Below are 21,587 nucleotides of genomic sequence, written 5' to 3' on the forward strand. Positions count from 1 at the left end.
GTATCAAAGTGTCCAACTTGTATCCATGGTAACAAGAACCCATATAGTTTCTGATACAGGAGGAAATCAAGCTGCACCTCCACTTTGTGTTCATATGAAATATTGTCCATTTAAAATGCTCCACTGTGAAAACTCAACCTCATCTTGAAATGAAATGTTACATGTGTTCACGTTTTCTCCTCCAGATGCTCCAAAGCTTCCCTCTGTGTCAGTGAGTCCCTCTGCTGAGATAGTGGAGGGCAGTTCAGTGACTCTGACCTGCAGCAGTGATGCTAACCCAGCAGCTACTTATACCTGGTATAAATATCATGGAAATCCAAACCTTCATCTTCCCAGTAAAGAACCACAGCTTATCTTGAGCTCCATCCTGCCCTCTGACTCTAGAGGGTATTACTGTGCAGTAGAGAATGATCTGGGAATGAGGACATCTGAATTAGTCCCTATTAATGTGAAATGTGAGCAAAACACAGCAAATTTAAAAAGCTTTAAGCAGACAATGACAACTTTTTAAAGCTTAATTATCCAGTCAAATGTTTTGCTGATCATGCACTTTCTTCAGCTCTGCCTGTTTCATATTCACAGTCTGCTGCTGTAGTTCACTGAGCAGCTACAGTAGATGATGAAAAGGCAGATTTATTTACAATTGGTCTGCCAGATCTGCACAGATGTTCAGGGGATTCAAAACTTCAGTAATCCAGAAAACCACCTCTAAAGTTTCAGATGCTCCCACACAAATACAACATCCAGCATCCAACATCTGGCGTGGCCACAGGCTTCTGTCCTGTTATCGACTCTATATCCCCAAAATTACTTGTGCATCTCAAAAAATTTCAATATTGTGCAAAGGTTTATTTTTTCCCCATAATTGAAGTCATAAAGTGAATGTAGTCTAGATTCACTACACATAAAGTGAAATTCAGGCCTTTATTTGTTTTACTCTTGATGATTATGGCTTACAGCTCATGGAAATCAAAAAAAATAATTAGAATAGTAGTTCTGTTATATTGTAGCTCATTTCTTGGACATGTCTGTGCCTGGTGGCTCTTGATGCACTGACTGCAGCCTCAGTCCACTCCTTGTGAAACTCCCCCAAGTTCTTGAATCGGCTTTGCTTGACAATCTTCTGAAGGCTGCTAATCATGAAAATTAAAACATAAAAGGCTTTTAGTTTTTCACTTTACGTCTAAAAAATCTTTTATTTACACAATATTCTAATTTTCTGAGATGTACCTGTATGTTCATATACTATACTGGATTTTGTTAAGAGGCAAACGTGTTTGGATTGTAGGAAGGGCTAAGGTTTTGAACCCCATGTAATTAAATAACAGTCCAATCATCATCAGTCATCTGCAGTAAAGCAGAAACACTTGTATGTTTTTTTTTAAATAGCAATTATGATCAGTACATGTCAAAACATAAATGACATATAAAGTGTATCTTATCTGGTACTAACCAGTAATATATCACTAAGTATATACCTGTATATCCAACTCTGCTTTTCGATAGTCAATCAGGGCCATTACTGCAGTATTTACAACACATTGCAACATTCTTGTGTGATATAACTTACCTCTGTTTACCCATAAACTTGTATGAGGGACATTCCTCTGGTCTCCTCTTAGATTTTAATGAGTATAACTCAAAAGGCCACAACACACAACTCTGCCTGCTGCCAGTCACAAAACCATCTCCAAAGTTTCAGATGCTTCCACACTCAAAACTATTACTCATTTCAGCACAACACAAATCTGTCCTCATTTTTGTTCATTTATTTGATCTTTTCCAGATGCCCCGAGGGTTCCCTCTGTGTCACTGAGTCTCTCTGCTGAGATAGTGGAGGGCAGATCAGTGACTCTGACCTGTATCAGTGAGGCTAACCCAGCAGCTACTTATACCTGGTTCAAGGAGAAAGGCAATCTAAACCACCTTCATCCTCGCAATACAAAAACACAGCTTGTATTCGGTGGATAATTCGAATCGCTGTGGAGAGTCGGGTCAGGACTCAGGTTTTGCCTTTACAGAGAGCGGCTCCAATAATCAAGCCTTGTTGCAATCAGTCTTTCAGGCGTGGAAGTGCTCTCGAAAGCGCAGCAGTACAGCTAATGGCGAAGGGCCTAAGGGGAGGGTCTGGCAGTAGGAGTTCATTCAGGTTGTGGCCTTGATACTGAAAAGAGCAGTTATACACCATCCGGATCTTGCCGTTGTGTTGTACTATATGTTGTGGGATATACGATGCTTCTTCTGTCTTCTCAACCTGATCTGGCTCCACCTTCACCACATAACCTGTGTTTTGTGGTGACAGTGAGTGTCCCGTTTTGTTTCTCCTTTTTTCCTGCATTCTGTTTTCCCCTGTGTTTTGCCTGCCTCTCTTTTTTCTCCTCTTACACAAGTTCTGCTTGATCATCGTTGCTCCTGACCTGGTGCCGCAGCTTAGCGCCTGCTAGCGCCGTTAGCCCCCAGCCTGATCCTCGGCTTGCTAGCACCGCTAGCCCCCCGCCTGTCCCTCCCGATCTTTGACCGGTAAGCGCTAGCAGTCAGCCAGCTAGCTCCCCAGCAGCTAGCTTCCAGTCTGTTTCCCGGCCTACTAGGGCACCGGCGGCTAGCCAACTCCTGTTCTGAATAGCCTCCCACCTGCCTGCCCTCCTGACCCAACACTTGACTGCCCTGGGCAGAGAGATTCACCTGCTGGTCATCCTGTGTCCTGGTAGGCAAACAACTTTGACATCCACTCCGTTAGTCGTCCAGCCGACCACTACTCCTCGTGCCCTCTCGGATGATCGACCGACATTAGCTCTGTTGGTGGTCCAGCCAACTCCCGCTCCTCGTGCCCAGTCGGTGGATCGACCGGTAACAACTCCTCTGGTGAATCAGCTGAGTCCTGCTTCTCGTGCCAAGTCCCGTAGTCCAGACTACGCCACCTCCTCGTTCCCTGTCCACGATCCTTAGCCCAGTAGCCCAGTCTCTGGTTCCCCATTGTGCTGCATCCCTGCCGGCGTCAAGTCCAGCTCGGCCTCCAGAGGGGATTCGCTTTTGAAGCCGTCCTCCAGGGAGGTTCCACCTTCACCGTCGGCCCCCAGCCCGACCTCCGGAGAGGTTTCGTCTTCCTTGCCGGCCCCATGGACGGCCTCCTGGGACTTCCAGTCCTTGCCATCGACCCTCTGTTCAGCCTCCTGTGGGCTTTTGCTCTGGCTGTGTGCCTCCTGGCCGACCTCCTGACCTGCCTTCGGGCCGCCCGCCTGGCCCACCTCCACTCCCTTAACCCTTTTTTCCCCTTAATAAAACCTGTTTTGAGTGTTGTGTTTGGGTCCGTTCTGCTGCGACAGAACAGTGTGGCATTGCGCTAAATACCACTGACAGTCACTCTCACTGTCTGCTCTTGAAAGAGGTGAGTAGCTTCCTTGTCTTGGTGTAATCTCATGACTAACTTCTCACCGCGGTAAGGAAGCACATCCATCTGCCACAATTTCTCCACATGAGAGAATAGGCCAATCGGTGATGATGTGGATGTGAAGATGCACTGGGGTGCATCGATGATGTGCTTTATGTCTTGACCTGGGCCTTGTAGAGTCCATCCTAGGCGTGTCCTCACTGCTGCAGGCCCACCAGGACGGCCCAATCGTACATGCTCTATGGGAGTTTTGAGATGTGTGCAATTTGAGCCAATCAAGAGATGACCTTATGACCTTGATGATCTTCAGGAGCACTTTGCAGTTAAATGTGTGCGGTCAGCATACAGGACTTTGCTGGTGGTGTTCATCAGACAGTTCTCTGTCGTGGCTGTCTCTTGGGCTTCACCCTCTGCTCTATCGTTCACCTCATGCAGCACAACCTCGTTTTCTTTTGCATGTCTTACAAGAGGCCTTCAGTGTGCACTTAGCTGCTTGATAGCCACAGCCACAATGCCAGGACCTTTGAACCTCCTGCAATTTAATTAAACAAAAAAGTGTGCTGTGTGTGTGACACTTTGTTTCTGTGTGCACTGCAGTCTGCTCATTATCCACGCCCACACTGGGCTCTACAGTGGCACCATTTCACTCACATATGCCCCTTCAAATAGATTGCAAACCATGAAAATTATTCACGAGCACAGTGTGCAAGTAAAGACTACAATTTATCATAACCATCCAGCGATACCATGTTGCTAACTTGTAGCTAATCATTCCAAACATAGACCAATTACAGCCTGGATTGGGCGGGACATAAAAATTAGAGACCAATGTAGAGCATTTTTATTGCCAAAGGATTTAATGAATGAAAACAACCCACAGACATGGAACTGCTGTAAGTGGAATTAATATACTAGTGGTAAGCTATGAAGTATACTATTAAAGGAAATTATAATAAATATAGTAACATTATATCATTAATATTTTATACTAACAGGTTACTATTAAATTAACATCATACTTTTTATTTATTTATTTATATTATTTTATATATTTATAATTTATTCAAGTTACATATCCAGGTTGTGGATAGTGCATCTGCAGTGGACAGATGTAGATTTAGCCAGAGCCAGGATGCCATTGTGCCAATATGTGCTTCTAGTTGCCTCCTCCTGAGATTAACACTCTCCCCCTTTAACTGTTTACTAAAGTTATTGTTATATATATATATTGTTTAGTAACCTTGTTTACATAAAGTGTGCTGTGTGTATCGTGTATCCGTCCGTGGAAAGATGACAATTACATTTGTGTTTATGAGTGTAAGGCCCATCACTTAATTGTCCTGTTGAGTAAAGAAAGTTTTTAGTTTTCAGTATTTTTTGGTAAAATAATAACTTATTTTAACAGGGTTAAAGGTTTGATTGTCCTTTGGTACTGCTGGCGGGCCCATGTAGCTGGGTCTGCCCTTCGGTGGGAGCAGCAGGGGCGGCTTGTTCATTAGGGCGGCTGGGCGACGCACCGCCAAGCCGGGAAAGGAAGGGGATATTTTTCTACCACTTTCTACCACACTGTTAGTTAGCTTTGACTCTGAATACCGCTGTCCAATAAGCGGCAAGTCGTGTTCCGTGGAGTCCCGCCTCTTTTGGGGCGAATTCAGTCTGGTTGTAATTCGCCCAGATCTCTCTCATAGGCGGGCCGAACTTCGTAGGGCGTTGCTGGGAGACGGAGCACGCTGAGCGCATGCCAAAGTGCAATGGAAGAGCGAAGAAGAGCCAAGAGAGCGAGCGCGTGTCGCTGCTATTGTTTGTTGGGGCGTGTTTCCCAGGGGGCTTGACTTTGTTCCCCTGAGGGCTTGTTTCCGGTTTCTTGTTTCTTGTTTTCGGTCTTTTTAACTTTTAATATATCTATTCTAAAACCTATTTGCGCGTATTGTAATCAAATATCTTTTCACAATCAAACCTTAATTGTCAAACGGTTATACCATTCTGAGTTTTAAGCATTTGATAAAAAGGAAAACAATTACTGAATCGTTGTAATAATTGGAATGGTTACCAGTTAAACACATTTTCGGGATTTCAGAATGAAAGAGACTTACTCAATATTTCCTGGATAATATTGGCTGTTACACATTCTTACTTAAATATATGAGGGCAAGTTATACGAACATGTCATCATATTATGAACAATAAATACAGAGTGACATTTATACATTAAAAATGGCATTTCAGAAGAATGGCATGTAATACTTATTTTGTCCTCTTGGGGGAACTCTGGTTCCATGAGGAGACAAAGATGGCAAATGATTAGTTATTTTAACATTAAATTTGAGCTGGAAAATTAATCCAGTAGTATAGGGTAACATTTCTTTATCATATCATTTCTAAAGGAAGTGTCAGAAAGTGTTGGGAACAAAGCATTGGTTACAACATAAATTGAAGAAATGTCAGGGATCCTTGCTGAAAATTAAAGCACTGCAAAATTAACTTATTTAGATTCTTCTTTTCAACAACAACATCAGCAACAACATGGTAACATAACTACTCAAATGGAGTGGAGAGACCTGTTAAGTAACTTAAAGATTATTTAATTAAACAAGGTAATGCTTTGAGTTTTGAGGAGACAGTATTCCTTGTTTACACAAAGGAATTCAGGGCAGTGTCTTTCTCTGGCGTCTCTCATCAATTCACGTCTGGGCGTGAAGGAGAATTTACTTTGATGTGAGGTAATTAAACAAAGAGGTCAGTTGTCCTGGTTACGTGTGTGGGGGGGGGGGGGCAGTTTAGTTTACTCTTTCAAAAAGAGTTCTGATAGGCTGTTCAGGAGAAAGCTAATTTCTGGTTAGTGTTTTTGTTGTCATTTTAACAGTGAGGCACCCGAGTCTTATCTGGCTGCTGCCAAAGGTGGCAAGTTTTACGATCGAACTGCCCAGAAACAGCACTTAGGGAAAGCAAACCTTTCAACTCCTCCTTTGGGTCGCTTCAGCTGTCTGTTGAGGGTTGATATCGCAACCCCCCCCTCTGTCCCTCAGGGGGAGAAAAAGAATTTGGGATCTCCAAATTTATTGGATATAAAATGAACCAATCCACACTGGCTTGATCACTACAAATATAAATCCATTGTATATTAATATATTTATTTTACTATTACAGACTACATGGAGATGCAATAAAGAAAAAATCTGATATTTTCATCCTCGCCTGGTAAAAAACAAAGCTATATTTTAATGCAATAAACCATCAAAACCATCATAAGGAAGCTTTTAATGCAACGGAATATCTTCTAATACACCTAGAATGCAATTGTAACTCATACAACATTTTCAAAATATACCAGGCAAATGTCCATATTTTGGCAATATTTACTGTTAAAAATGTTGATTTATTGGTAGATATCTAAAAAAAACTTCTATTCCAAATGAAATCCTGAAAAAAACGGTGAGTATTCATCAACATTCCTGTCACCAAAAGCACACCCATGCTTTACAGGCCTGTAGATTGAAAACAGAACATCCCACAGTGATTGGGGGGGTATCAATCGATCCTGCTTGAGCAGAACTTTCATTTGGTCATGTCTATGTATCTCCCAACAGGTAAGAAAATGGCAAAAAACAAGCGGTCAAGCGTGTTCTCAAGCGGCATGTTTCCTCTCTACAAAAATGTCTAGAGCAGGCAGGCAGACAGCTCGCAGGTATTGAGCAATAATCGAGATGATCAGTAATTTCACAGCACGGTTGCCCCCGGTACTGGGGGCGTCTGTTTTCAACCAGTTATTGATAGTCAGCCAGGATCACCTTTTGTGTCTTGTTGTGTCCTGGTCTCTTAGATTTTAATAACAACACAAATAAATCTGTCCTCATGTTTGTTCATTTAATTGATCTTCTCCAGATGCTCCAAAGCTTCCCTCTGTGTCAGTGAGTCCCTCTGCTGAGATAGTGGAGAACAGTTCAGTGACTCTGACCTGCAGCAGTGATGCTAACCCAGCAGCTAAATACAACTGGTACAAGGAGAATGAAGACTCACCAAAAGCATCAGGACAGAACTTCACCATCACTGACTTCAGAGCTGAACACAGTGGGAATTATTACTGTGAAGCCCAGAACAGAAGAGAACGTCATAACTCCACCTTACATCTGATTGTTGTGGCAGGTAAGTTTTCTACATTCACCTGTATACACAGACATTTACTGCACCAGACCTGATTCACATATTAATATGTAATAATCAACACATTCTCACTCACATAAGAAAATAAAATGTCCTGTCTGCATTTCCTCCATCATGTCAGAGGTGGATCACACTGACTGACTGATTAACAGACAGAATCACCTGGCAAAGTGATTTATTTATATAATCCTGCTAATGAGGGACCTTACATCTGGCTGTATTTTTAGGGAATTCATCAATAATAATGAATATCATCAGGTTGACTCTGGTGGTCTTGATGCTGATTCCTCTGCTTCTCCTGAATCTGTGGACGAGGTAAAACAATCACAATCCATCAGTTCAGTCACCGCTCTTTTATTCTTCAAACTTCTTTTAGTTTTAGTGTTGTGAATTTTATCATGTTAAAATTTGTATTTGTTGTTGTTGGACTCAATCCAGGAAGAAGAAAACTCTGAGGTCCACCACTGAACCAAATGAACCTATAGAGGTGAGAGAGAGAGAGAGAGACACACAAAAGACCTCAAATAAATATTACATATGCTAAACCTGCTCTCGCCTTTTGTAGCTACATGGTAGAAGATCAGAGACCTCTTAAAGATATCACATGATAATAGTTTAGCATGATATATATATATATAATTCTAAATGAATAGTGATACAAGATGATTATATGGTGTACTGTGTAGAACTGAGCCAGAACATTACAGTAAAAAAAGAAGAATCTTGTATATTTCTGAAAATCAACAAAAAGATGCTTTGTGCTGAGCAACATGTCTACATGTGTGCCATCTACAGTGGGTACGGAAAGTATTCAGACCCCTTTAAATTTTTCACTCTTTGTTTCATTGCAGCCATTTTCCAAAAATCAAAAAAGTTCATTTTATTTCTCAGTAATGTACACTCAGCACCCCATCTTGACAGAAAAAAAAACAGAAATGTAGAAATTTTTGCAAATGTATTAAAAAAGAAAAACTGAAATATCACATGGTCATAAGTATTCAGACCCTTTGCTTAGTATTTAGTAGAAGCACCCTTTTGATCTAATACAGCCATGAGTCTTTTTGGGACAGATGCAACAAGTTTTTCACATCTGGATTTGGGTATCCTCTGCCATTCCTCCTTGCAGATCCTCTCCAGTTCTGTCAGGTTGGATGGTAAACGTTGGTGGACAGCCATTTTCAGGTCTCTCCAGAGATGCTCAATTGGGTTTAAGTCAGGGCTCTGGCTGGGCCATTCAAGAACAGCCACGGAGTTGTTGTGAAGCCACTCCTTCGTTATTTTAGCGGTGTGCTTAGGGCCATTGTCTTGTTGGAAGGTAAACCTTCGGCCCAGTCTGAGGTCCAGAGCACTCTGGAAAAGGTTTTCGTCCAGGATATCCCTGTACTTGGCCGCATTCATCTTTCCCTCGATTGCAACCAGTCGTCCTGTCCCTGCAGCTGAAAAACACCCCCACAGCATGATGCTGCCACCACCATGCTTCACTGTTGAGACTGTATTGGACAGGTGATGAGCAGTGCCTGGTTTTCTCCACACATACCGCTTAGAATTAAGGCCAAAAAGTTCTATCTTGGTGTCATCAGACCAGAGGATCTTATTTATCACCATCTTGGAGTCCTTCAGGTGTTTTTTAGCAAACTCCATGCGGGCTTTCATGTGTCTTGCACTGAGGAGAGGCTTCCGTCGGGCCACTCTGCCATAAAGCCCCGACTGGTGGATTGCTGCAGTGATGGTTGACTTACTACAACTTTCTCCTATCTCCCGACTGCATCTCTGGAGCTCAGCCACAGTGACCTTTGGGTTCTTCTTTACCTCTCTCACCAAGGCTCTTCTCCCCCGATAGCTCAGTTTGGCCGGACGGCCAGCTCAGGAAGGGTTCTGGTCGTCCCAAAAGTCTTCCATTTGAGGATTATGGAGGCCACTGCGCTCTTAGGAACCTTAAGTACAGCAGAAATTTTTTTGTAACCTTGGCCAGATCTGTGCCTTGCCACAATTCTGTCTCTGAGCTCTTCAGGCAGTTCCTTTGACCTCATGATTCTCATTTGCTCTGACATGCACTGTGAGCTGTAAGGTCTTATATAGACAGGTGTGTGGCTTTCCTAATCAAGTCCAATCAGTATAATCAAACACAGCTGGACTCAAATGAAGGTGTAGAACCATCTCAAGGATGATCAGAAGAAATAGACAGCACCTGAGTTAAATATGAGTGTCACGGCAAAGGGTCTGAATACTTATGACCATGTGATATTTCAGTTTTTCTTTTTTAATACATTTGCAAAAATTTCTACATTTCTGTTTTTTTCTGTCAAGATGGGGTGCTGAGTGTACATTACTGAGAAATAAAATGAACTTTTTTGATTTTTGGAAAATGGCTGCAATGAAACAAAGAGTGAAAAATTTAAAGGGGTCTGAATACTTTCCGTACCCACTGTATATACCTCAATTAGAATCCCCCTACTACAACCCAGATATTTTCTCTATTCTTGAGGAAGAAATTAACCATTATAAAACCACGGGAAATGTGTTAATCTGTGGGGACTTGAACACTAGAACGTTGGTTACGTATTGTAACCCCAGATTCTATGAGTATAGGCGTAGCCCTCTAAGAGCTGTCGCTATTGGGTTCATCCCCGCGCGCATGCGCAGTCCTGAAGATTTCTTTCGCGCCCATGTGCCGTGCACGGGCCTCTCTCGGGTCCGCAATTTAGGTATATAATACCGGCGAGACCAGAGATCTGCTCCCAAGAGGTCAGCTTTTTTTCTTCAGCCGACGCTGGTGGGACCAGTCGGGCCCGCAGCTTAGAGGGCTACGCCTATACTCATAGAATCTGGGGTTACAATACGTAACCAACGTTCTATTTCGTATAGGCTTCGCCCTCTAAGAGCTGTCGCTATTGGGATAAGGGCGAAGCCATATGTAGTCAATGCCCACTGGACCCCCAGCGGTCATAAGCATTAACACACCAGCTCACAGTACCCTAATCACACAATGCATGATAGAGACCAAAATGTAGGTCAATGTTTCCGCCTGGCCTCGAACCAGGTACCTTCAGCATAGAAGGCGAGCGTCTGATCCATTACGCTACGGAAACTGAAATACGCGGCCATCCGCATTAGACGAGATAACAGGATGGCTGAACGCATCACTCCCTGCCTCCCACCTGCTGCTGTGAGGAAATTGGAACGAGAGTTACGCATTGTAACCAGTCCCAACAACGAGCAGAGCAGGCGGGAGGATGGGACAACACACACGCATCCCAGCAACGGGGGGTGTGTGTGCGCACGAGAGCGCCCAGGGTACAGGCACACACAGACGCACACTGCGGCTTATGTTGAGGGAACAGTAAGGACGGTTGTTACGCATTGTGGCAGTCCAACTGGAGCGCAACTAAGACAGAAGGAGCCCCAACAGCCCGTGGCAAGAGGAGCCTTACCGGCTCCTTTACAGGGAAGCCTATGTGTGCGTAATGTGTCCCGAGCCAGCAGCGTCGCGCCTGGTCTCCAGAACATTCAGTACCGAGTGCGTTAGAGAAAACCCCGATGCATCGCGTAAATAGAAGCGGATAAAGGGGCAGGGTGAAGCCCATGATGCCGCTGTGCAAATATCCTCCACAGCCATCCCGCTGAACAGCGCTGTGGAGGAGGACACGGCTCTTGTCGAGTGCGCACGGATGCCGGGTGGGGGGTCCTCCCCAGCCGCAACGTACGCCTGTGTGATGGCCTCACACAGCCAATGAGCCAACCGTTGTTTTGACAGAGACTTGCCTCGTGAATGCTCTCTGTAGTGAACAAACAGCTGCTGAGTTTTTCTGAGGGCAGCCGTGCGCTCTACATAATGAGACAACGCGCGCACCGGGCAGAGACAATGAGATGCTTCCTCCGCCTCGTTTCGATGAGGAGGAGGGAAAAAACCTTCCAGGGAAATAATCCGTGACCTGAAGGAGCTAGTTATAACCTTGGGCATGAACGCTGGGTTCGGCCTCAAGGTGGCGGAGCTCCCGTCAGCTCTGATAGCGAGGCAGGATGGAGCGACTGAGAGAGCGCACAGATCGCTCACCCTCTTAGCAGAGGTCAGTGCCAAATGGAGGGCTGTCTTCAAGACAGCAGTCTGAGAGAAGTTTGCGGCAGTGGCTCAAAGGGGGGATTGCTCAGAGCGCGCAGCACAAGCGGTAAATCCCACTGTGGCGCCAAGGGGCGCGTGACAGGCCGCTGCCTTCTCACTCCTCTTAAAAAACGCTTAACCAGCTGATGCGCAAAAACCGATCTCTCTCCAAAGCCCTCGTGGCAGGAAGAGATGGCCGCCACGTACGATTTGACTGTGGATAAAGCCAGATTTCTGTCCACCAGCAGCTGGAGGAAGGACAGAACAAGAGATAAGGGACACGAGACGGGGTCCGTGTCTCTTTCCACACACCGGTGCTGAAAAGCGGACCACTTTGCTCTATAAGAAGCAGTAGTGGGGGGAGCCCTAGCGCCTTGGATGGTGCGCACCACATTAGGGGGCAATCCTAATCTTTCAAGGCGCTCCCGTTCAGGGGCCAAGCCCACAAACGCTGACCTATCACTGGGAAGTGTAGGATGGCTCCGTCCAGCTGTGAGAGCGCGTCTCTGCGCCACGGCAGCTGCCACGGTTTCCCCGACAGCAGCTGAATCATCACTGGAAACCATGATGCGCTCGTGCGTTCTGGTGCCACCAGAATCACTGTTAGGAGCTCCTCCTGAATGCGCGCCAGGAGGCGGGGAATCAGAGGAACCGGGGGGAAAGCATAAAGGAGCGTTCTGGGCCACGGGCTGAGTGAGAAGGCGTCCACGCCCAGTGGCGGCTCGTCCCGTGCGTTCAGTGAGAACCACAGTGCGCACTGTGCGTTTTCTCGTGAGGCGAACAGATCTATCTCTGACTCCCCGAATCTGTCCCACAGTTCCTGAGTAAGAGTGGAATTCAGTCTCCACTCGTTCTGAGACGGACCGCCGCGAGACATGAGGTCCGCGGCTCGGTTCTGAACACCGGGAATGTGGAGGGCTCTGATAGAGCGCAGGTTCGCGTGGGCCCACAGCAGCAGGCTCCTGGCTATCTCTAGTAGCCGAGCCGAGCGGACGCCGCCCTGACGGTTTATGTAAGCCGCGGCTGTCATGTTGTCTGTTCTCACCAGCACATGTTTGTCTCTCAGGAGTGGAGCAAAGTGTTTCAGCACTTTCAGCACTGTGGACAGCTCCAGGCCGTTTATGTGGAGAGATGGAGGCTGTGGCCATTTCCCTCCCACCACGTGAGAATGGCACATCCCGCCCCAGCCAATGAGGGACGCGTCCGTGTACACTGTGACATGTGACGTCACTTTCCCGAGGGGGGACCCCGCTGAAAGCACGTGAGGGGATTTCCAGTACGTCAGGTCTGACTGTACTGAGGGGGGAACGGACAGCAGGCGTCTTTTGTGCTTTATGGGATCGAGGCGGAGACGGCCGAACCATCTCTGGATTTTCCTCATGTGGAGGAGACCCAGAGGGACCACCACGTGACTGGCCGACATCATGCCCAGTAGACGCATCACAGACAAAGCCGTTACCACTTTGTGCGGAGCGATGCGTGAAAGCAGAGAGCTGAGAGCTTCCAGCCTGGCTGGAGATAATCTGGCTCTCATGCGGGCTGAGTCCAGATTCACTCCCAGATAGATTATTGACTGGGAGGGGAGAGGAGAGCTCTTCTGCCAGTTTATGGCAAAACCCAGGCGGGACAGGTGTTTCACGAGCTTCATCGTGTGTAGCGCACAGCTCTCCCTGGACGATGCCATGACAATCAAGTCGTCCAGGTAAAACAACACTCTGACGCCCGACCTGCGCAGCGGCTCCAGCGCTGTCTCCACACATTTGGAGAACGTGCGCGGGGCCAGAGAATAGCCGAAAGGCAGGCGGTTGTATTGAAACTGGGCTCCTCTGAAAGAGAAACGCAGGAATTTCCTGTGTCTGGGGATGATGGGGACATGGAAATAAGCGTCCTTTAGGTCGATGGACGCGAACCAATCCCCGGGACGTACACATTCCAATACGTGCCTGACTGAGAGCATGTGGAACGGCCTCCTCATTATGCATTTGTTGAAGGAGGAGAGATCCAGGATCGGCCTCATTCCTCCCGTTTTCTTGGGCACCAGGAAGTAACGGGAGTAAAAGCCCTCGTTCTCCTCGCCCCGCGGGACTTTTGAAATCGCTCCTTTGCTCAGGAGCTCTGTTATTTCTGCCATCAGAGCAGATGTCTCTGACTGCGATGACATGACGGTCTCCAGCACCCCGCTGAAAGGAGGAGGGGGGCTGGCGAATTGGAGAGTGTAACCCTTCTTTATTAATCTCGCCATCCACTCGTTCATGGGCAGATTTTGCCACGCGCAGCAACGCTCTGAAAGCGGGCGAGCAAAAATCTGAGGGGCCTCTGTGGACATTTCTGACAGCCAGAGAAGAGCCCTCCGCCGCCGTGTGAGCTGCAGAGCCGCTCGACACGGCCCATGGGAGGGCTGAGGTGAAAGGGCTGCGGCGGCGAAAGTGTGAAACACTCGGGCCGCTCATTCTCAGTGTCAGACTCGTGCCACGGTGAAAAACCTCCACTAACACACACTGAAGGGTGAGAGGTGGGGAGGCCGCAGAGAGGCAGGGAGTGTGGGTGGGCTGTTGTGTTTATCTGATGTGAATGTTTTTCACTCATGATAATATGAGAGAGGGACAACAGCGGCTCAACAACTGACGCAGCGTGTGCGTGCGCAGCGGAGCTTGCTTGTGTGTGGGAGACGTGCGTTTCATCAGCTGCAGGAAGCTCAGGAGAGAGAGGGGCAGGCTGACTGTTAGGAACATGCTCTTTATGGACGTTTGGTTGGCTCTGAAAAGAGCCGTTGTGTCCGGCTGTTCCGGGAAGAAAACACACGTCTCCCGCGTCCCGTCAATACCTCCGCTGTTTGCGGGGAAGCTCGGCGGGGGGGTTGGACCAGGAGCAAGCCGCTCGCCTGTTCTTGACGACAGGGCGGCGCTGTGAAGAGGGAGCAGCGGCCACCGGGGGAACCCGGGGGGCCTCGGCTGGAGCCGGCGGAGGCGCAGCCGCGGCCGCGGGGCACCTCGGCCTGGGGCGGGAGTCGCGGCGATCACGCCGGGAGCCCTGTGAGCGCCGTGGGTGTTGAGGTGGCGCTCTGCTCCACGCTGTGTGCCGCTTCACCTTGTCCGCCTCGTCCGAAGCTTGCTGCAGGTGTGTGATTGCATCCTGGAGGAGCGGCCCAAACAGCCCATCGGGGCTGATGGGGCCGTCCAGCAACTCCTTCCTGATCTGCTCCGGCAGATCGGACATGTGCAGCCACATGTTGCGTTGCAGCATCGTCATCCACGCCATAATCCGGGACTGGCCGACCGCCGCCGCTGTGGCGAGCGACAAAATGGCGGCCGCGTCTTTCCCAAACTCGCTGGCGAGCTCGGGGGAAAGGGCGTCGGGCTGAGCAGCGACAGATGACATGGACGAGACCAGCAGCGATATGTTGTTGATGGCAGCTGTTACCTGGGCGGCACACTGGTGGGAGCGGTCGGTGACTCCAGCCGTCACCTGGTCGCGGGCGGAGGGCGGAGTCGGCTTCCTCCTGCCGAAAAAGGTGGCTTTAGGCAGCAGGATGGCTGCCAGGCTGGGCTCCAGAGGTGGAACAGAGGGAAACCCACGGTCAGTGAGGCCCTCAACCTTCGTGAAGTTGACGTACCTCGCCACCGGCGCCTTCAGCTTCCCAGGCTCGGCCCCCGCTTCGGAGAGAAAAGGCTGAAGCGGTGGAAAAAGGGGCCACACAGGAACCTGTTTGGAGGCTTGCTCTGGCTGGTAGATGTCGCCGAGCATGGCGCTAGGAGCAGGTGCAGGAGGCTCAGCAGGCATCGGCACGCCCTTGCGCTCAGCAGCCGTCTTGATTATGTCGGGGAGATCCCGGAAGAGAGCCCCGCAGGACGGCAAGCTGGAAGGCGGAAGTGGAGCAGGAGCCAGCGACGCCGCCTTCTTATCCAGCTCCAAGTCAAACTCCAGGTCTTCCAGCGGGAAGAGGGGAGAGCCTGGCGGGGAGCCAGCAATGGAGGGAGCAGAGTCAGAGGACTCGAGCCCTGCATCGCCAGCAGTCCCGCCGGCGAGGTCCGCCGTGAAGCTAACTGGCTTAGCCCAGCTAGCTTCGTCGTCCTCCTCCTCCTGCAGGGCCGCGAAGGCGTCGACCCGCCGTCGCTTCTCCTCCACGGGCAGCTGTGCGCAGTAGGGGCACGAGGCCCGGGGAGTCAGAGCCAGGCCAGCGTGCTGGGGACCGAGGCAGGTCTCGCAGCGGGCGTGGAGATCAAACCCCATGATGTAGCCGGCGTGGCAGGACGGGCAGAGGCGGACTCCTTCCGAGCGGCGGACCTCAACGGTAGAGCGGTGAGTAGCCATAGGAAAAGCTCTTTAGTAGGAAATTTGCTCTTTAGACGCTACTCTGCTCTCCGAAATGACTGCTATGCAGCGCTGAAGAAAAAAGGGGAGCAGATCTCTGGTCTCGCCGGTATTATATACCTAAATTGCGGACCTGAGAGAGGCCCGTGCACGGCACATGGGCGCGAAAGAAATCTTCAGGACTGCGCATGCGCGCGGGGATGAACCAATAGCGACAGCTCTTAGAGGGCGAAGCCTATACGAAATAGAACAAGTAGTGATGTGCGATACCACTTAATTCCTGTACGATCCAATACCAAGTAATATCCAGGCTGGTATTGCCGATAGCGATACCAATACTTTTTACATATTTTATTTCAAGTTTAATGGGACCTCCCCCCTCCCGTTTCTGTATTTATGAGAGAAATAAGGAGTAGGCTGTAGCCTAACCAATTCAAAATAATAGCTGCATAATGACAAGACAAACTACTGTCATATTCTTTAATTATAATAAAAATATCCTGCTCAGAACTGCCGCTTCATAACATCATCCTATTATTTTGATTTAATCTCAGATGTTTAGCGAAGTTTGCGGTGTTGCCAAAGTATTTCACTGTCTTTGCACACACATCACACAGAGCGTCATTATTACCTTCACAGCTAAAATACAGCCAGACGTGACTGCTTTTACAGCCAGAGTCAGTATTCAATCGAGGGAAATGTAAAGGGCTGCAGCGGCTCACTTCAAAGAAGCTCCGTCACAGAGCTGTAGCGCTATCAACCGAGTATAATTAGACCATCCTGGGATGATGGTGTTGAACGCCGAGCTGAAGTCCACAAACAGGAAGTATTGCAGGATAATGCAGTCCCAAAGTGACAGCATCATCCACTGACCTGTTAGCCCTGTAGGCAAACTGCAGGGGTCCAGCAAGGGGCCTGTAATGTCCTTCAGGTGGGCCAACACTTTTAGAAGACTTCATGACTACAGATATCAGGGCGACAGGCCTGTAGTCATTTAATCAAGAGATAGAGGGTGTTTTGGGGACCGGGATGATTGTGGAGCGTTTGAAGCAGGAGGGAACTTCACATAGCTCCAGTCATCTGTTGAAGATTTGTGTGAAGATGGGGGACTGGTCTGCACTGATTTTCCAGCGACACAGTGGTGACACAGTCTCTGGGCCAGGAGCCTTCCTGATCTTCTGCCTCTGGAAGAGCTGGCGCACATCCTCTTGACAAATCGTGAGTGCAGGTGAGGGGTCGGAGAGGGTGGCAGTGGGGGAAGGTGACTGTTTGCAGTTGGAGTTGGAATGGGTGAGAGGTGTGACTGTGGGCTTCTCAAACCTACCAAGATTCAACCAAGTCCAGTTGCCCTTGACTTTAACCTTCGTTGGATAACTATGATCTGGATGACTGAGAATCTTCACAGACATCTCAAACCTACTGTTGGGCCTCACAGTCTGGTAGAACAAAGACCGGACAGCTCGTCAGCCAGTCGTTGAGTACCAGCCATGTTGGGGAATGGTCTCCTGTAGTTAGTGAGTGTCTGCAGGCCTCTCAACACTGATGCAGGGTTGGTGGCTATGAAACTGTTTTCTAGCTTTCAGCGTAGCTCCTCTTTACTGCTTTGACCTCTATAGTCAGTGTGTTCCTGGCCTGGTTGTACAGGACAGGAGGTTCCCACTTCTGAAGGCCTCCTCTTTGGTCTGACGAAGCTCCCTGTGTTTCTATGTGAACCAGGGTTTTTGGTTGTTGTATGTGCGGAAGGTTTTAGTCGGCACACACATGTCCTCACAAAAACTGATGTAGGATGTCACAGTGTCAGTTATTTCGTCCAGGTCAGTGGCTGCAGCCTCAAAACCACTTCAGTCAGTGCAGTCAAAGCAGACCTGTGACTCCAGCTTTGACTCGTTGGTCCATCTTTTCACAGTCTTTACAACAGGTTTAGCAGATTTCAGTCGCTGCCTGTATGTCGGCATAAGATGTGTCGGGATAGTGACTGTGAACCCAGCTTGCAAAACAAGTAGCCAACATAGTCTTTAATTTCTTTTTTCGTATAGCAGTACAAGTATAAAAGGTAACACTTTCTATGAAGGTCATCGCTATAATGACTTTTTATTTTTTTTATAACACGATATAATGCGTCCATAAGACATTATAACAGTGGCTATAATCACTGTGTTATAAGGTCTTATAATTAGTTCATATTATGTCCACCTGTAATATATTATACAGGGATAGATATTTTAACACTTTACTTAAAGCAAACAAAGACATGCTATATAACATTAAACATTACTATAAGCTATTATTCCATTTTATATCACTAATTGTAAATGGTGACTAAAGTGTATTCATAACGAGGCAGAGTCGGTGGTTATAATGTGTTATGGAACATGGTCAGAGATTCTTGCATTGATATAAACTGGTATTACTATTAGTTATAAAAAATTAAATCAAAAGGTCATAATACATTATGAACTTTGCTATAGCGCCTAATGCATGTTTGTAGGTGATTATAACAACTGTTATAATGTCTTACTGACGCATTATATCGTGTTATAAATATATGCATAAGTCATTATAACAATGACCTTCATAAAAAGTGTTACCGTATACAAGTACAAAGACAACAGCAAACGGTAACTACAAAACAAATGGTAATCTTATCTGGAGTTTTAGCATACACTCATTGACTCTTCCTGAGCTGACAAAAGACATGCAAATGTATGTATATAGCCAAAGGTGTTTCCATGGTCCCCATAGGATCAACAGTTGTCTGTGTTTAAATCTCACCTAGGCTACATGTCTGAAGCGTTTCTATTGTAAAAACGTGACCTTTTCAATAATCAATAATCAAAATGTTAATCTTATGGCTCTTACTTGTTAAAAATGTTACATTGTGACCGAAACTTATTTCCTAAAATAAATATAGTGAGTACTAATATAAAAATCTACAATTTAATTTTTTTTCTCTCACAATGCAATAACTATAACCCATTATTCTGTATGGCAGGGAAATTTGGGGACCACAACTAAATAATGAATTTGACAAATGGGACAAAACAATTGTAGAATCTTTCCACAGCGAGTTCTGTAAGAGCATCCTACAGGTGCAGAGAAAAACACCAAATAATCTGTGTAGAGCAGAGCTCGGCCAATAATTAAATTTTACAATCACTTAAAATCAGTTAACCCCCAGACATATCATCACAAAGCCCTAACATACCAGGAGCTGAAACCAGAGAAGAGTCCCATCAGCCAGCTGGTCCTCAGGCTCTCTGCAGTAACAAGTCCCCAACAGCCTCAGGACAGCAACACCAACTCAAGCAGACCAAATTATCAACAAGCAAAAAGAATAAATATACTGAATACTGGCAAGAAACAACCAAAACACAAAGCAAATTACAATATTATCTGACCCTAAAAAGAGAATTCACACTGGCAAATTAGCTGAGCACAATAAACTAAGAAAAGTGTTGACAACATACAGCCTGGCCTTAGAAAAGGGCTACCAGAAGAAGAGAGACTGCTCCCAGTTTGACAGAGAACATGTAGAGACAGAGCTGCACTTTCTAACCTCATGTCCTAAATATAAAACCTTAAAAGAAAAACACTTCCCAAACATTTCCCAAATCTACCTCAAGTTCAAATTATATCAGACAGACAGAAACTCTCTTATTTACTTTGGAAAATGCCCAAATGCCAAATCATGGCAGCAAAATTTATCTCCTCATACTACAAACTGAGGACAACCAGTGGAAACTCATTATTATTATTAGTTTAATTATTGTTTGTAATTTTAAAAGAGAGAGGCTAAGCATTTGGTCAAAAAAATAATTCACTTTTAAACCTGATTTGATGTTTTATGAATTCTAATTATATGCAGGTTTAATGAAAGAGGTTAATTGAGCCTCATTTTGTCGTCTCTCCCATCAGTTAGACTCTGATCCTGTGTATGAGAACATCTCAGACTTGAAGGGCGTCACTGCAGCACAGACAGAAGACAGAGCAGCAGGAAGACATGGTGTGAAGTCCAGTCAGGTTAGAGCCTCCTGCATCCAATAAAACAGGCCGACTTCAGATTTACAGTGAAATTTAAAACTCTAACTTTACACAAGTTTTATGTGATTTTCTTCAGATGCAGTTGAACCAGACTCATGGAAACAAAGTAGGACGACTGAAATATCAACGCAGAGATCGAAGCTGTGGAGGAAGTGGATCCATTTACCTACAACTCCAAACTTTTTCCTTTTCAGTTTCCAGTAGCAGCAGCAGGGTGGAGTCAGCAGCACAGACAGCAGCAGCATGTAGCAGAAAGTTTAGAAGAAGGTGGTGTTGGCAGGTTGAACTGAATCATGTCGACGTTTCAGACGTGATTTATTGTTTAGATCAGCGGATAGTCAGGTTGTCTGTGACTTATCTTACTGCTTAAACTATAATGTAAGCTTATTATTTCCAGTTAGTTATATTAGTTAGTTATATTACAGAATGTGAGGACTGAACTGTGAAGTTTTTATGGAAAATGTTATTTTGAACTGAACAAAATAAACAACTTCTGTGTTTGCACCTGTCCTGGTTGAAGTCTGTTCAAAACAGAGACAGTGAACTGAAAGCATCACATTTAACTCCATATACACTATTTCACACATTGCAAGTAGCACACTTTGCTAGATGTTACTTTTTCTAAGAATTCCTGTGGCTGATTCAAATGAACAGCCAGCTTCCACAACAAGTGATGGACCTGTTGGACAACTCTGTAGTTGGAAACATTTGTGTGATAAAGGTTTGGATTTCAGCTTGTCTGCTAATTTTTCATAACACAATTTTATTTACCAGCTTTAAATAAAATTCAAATGTGTTCTTTTGCTTTGGCTTATTCTTCACATTCTCAGTTCTTGTCACTATGAGGATGAAATGTGCCACAGTGTAATAGATGATTTGGGATGTTGCTGATATGAGGATGCACAGACAGTTTAATGAAGAGGAGCTTAACCTAAATTTGAGCTGCAAATGTCAATTTAGTCCATTTTTGGTGTCATATATGGGAGCAGAGCAGGTTGAGGTTAACTAAATGTGAAGCCTTTCAGAATAAAAGACCATCATTGATAGCTTATGCAAAACCAATCACAAAAATCTAAAGTTTGTTGCTATTGTGATATGTCAAAGATGTCGGTCCCCAATATCTGCATTGACACTTTCTGAACTTTATCTGGACCTCTAATACTTAATGAATTAAATGTCCAGGGTAAACGAGCTAAAATGCAAATAATTTTGTGTAGAAGTGAAAATAAAGCAACAAAGGTAGATTTGAGTAAACATTCAGTGATGGATGGTAAAATGTTTTAGCGTCCTGATTCAGTATCTGTGATGTTTCACTGTCCTCTAGTGGGGAAGCTTCAGTGTGGCCCATTCAGGCTTCATCTCTCTGCTCCCTCCGCTGTCTGTTTTAAAGAGTCAGTTCATCCAACTTATAAAAGATATATATTCTCTCTTACCTCCAGGGGTCTCTAGCCATACATTGAGTTTAAGTTGTTACTGTGAGGTTTGGATGTTTTTTCAAATGTTAGGTGACTCATTCTCTGTGTTTTAATACTAATTTAAATCTAGGACATCTCTACACACAGTTTAACCAAATGAACCACCTAAATA

General features: G+C 46.1%; 1 long non-coding RNA gene and 1 pseudogene across 1 annotated transcript; both read left to right on the plus strand.

Annotated features, from left to right (window-relative positions):
* LOC119892337 overlaps nucleotides 1-21,587 on the plus strand; it is a 73,570-nt pseudogene that overhangs the window by 19,333 nt on the left and 32,650 nt on the right.
* Nucleotides 19,532-20,504, plus strand: LOC119899387. Its single transcript, XR_005443828.1, has 2 exons — nucleotides 19,532-19,979; nucleotides 20,077-20,504. It is a non-coding gene; the product is annotated as an uncharacterized LOC119899387 (long non-coding RNA).

Source organism: Micropterus salmoides, unplaced genomic scaffold, assembly GCF_014851395.1.
Source record: "Micropterus salmoides isolate LMB-PRFRI ecotype aquatic unplaced genomic scaffold, ASM1485139v1 Ms_hic_scaffold_1, whole genome shotgun sequence".
NCBI classification, from domain to species: domain Eukaryota; kingdom Metazoa; phylum Chordata; class Actinopteri; order Centrarchiformes; family Centrarchidae; genus Micropterus; species Micropterus salmoides.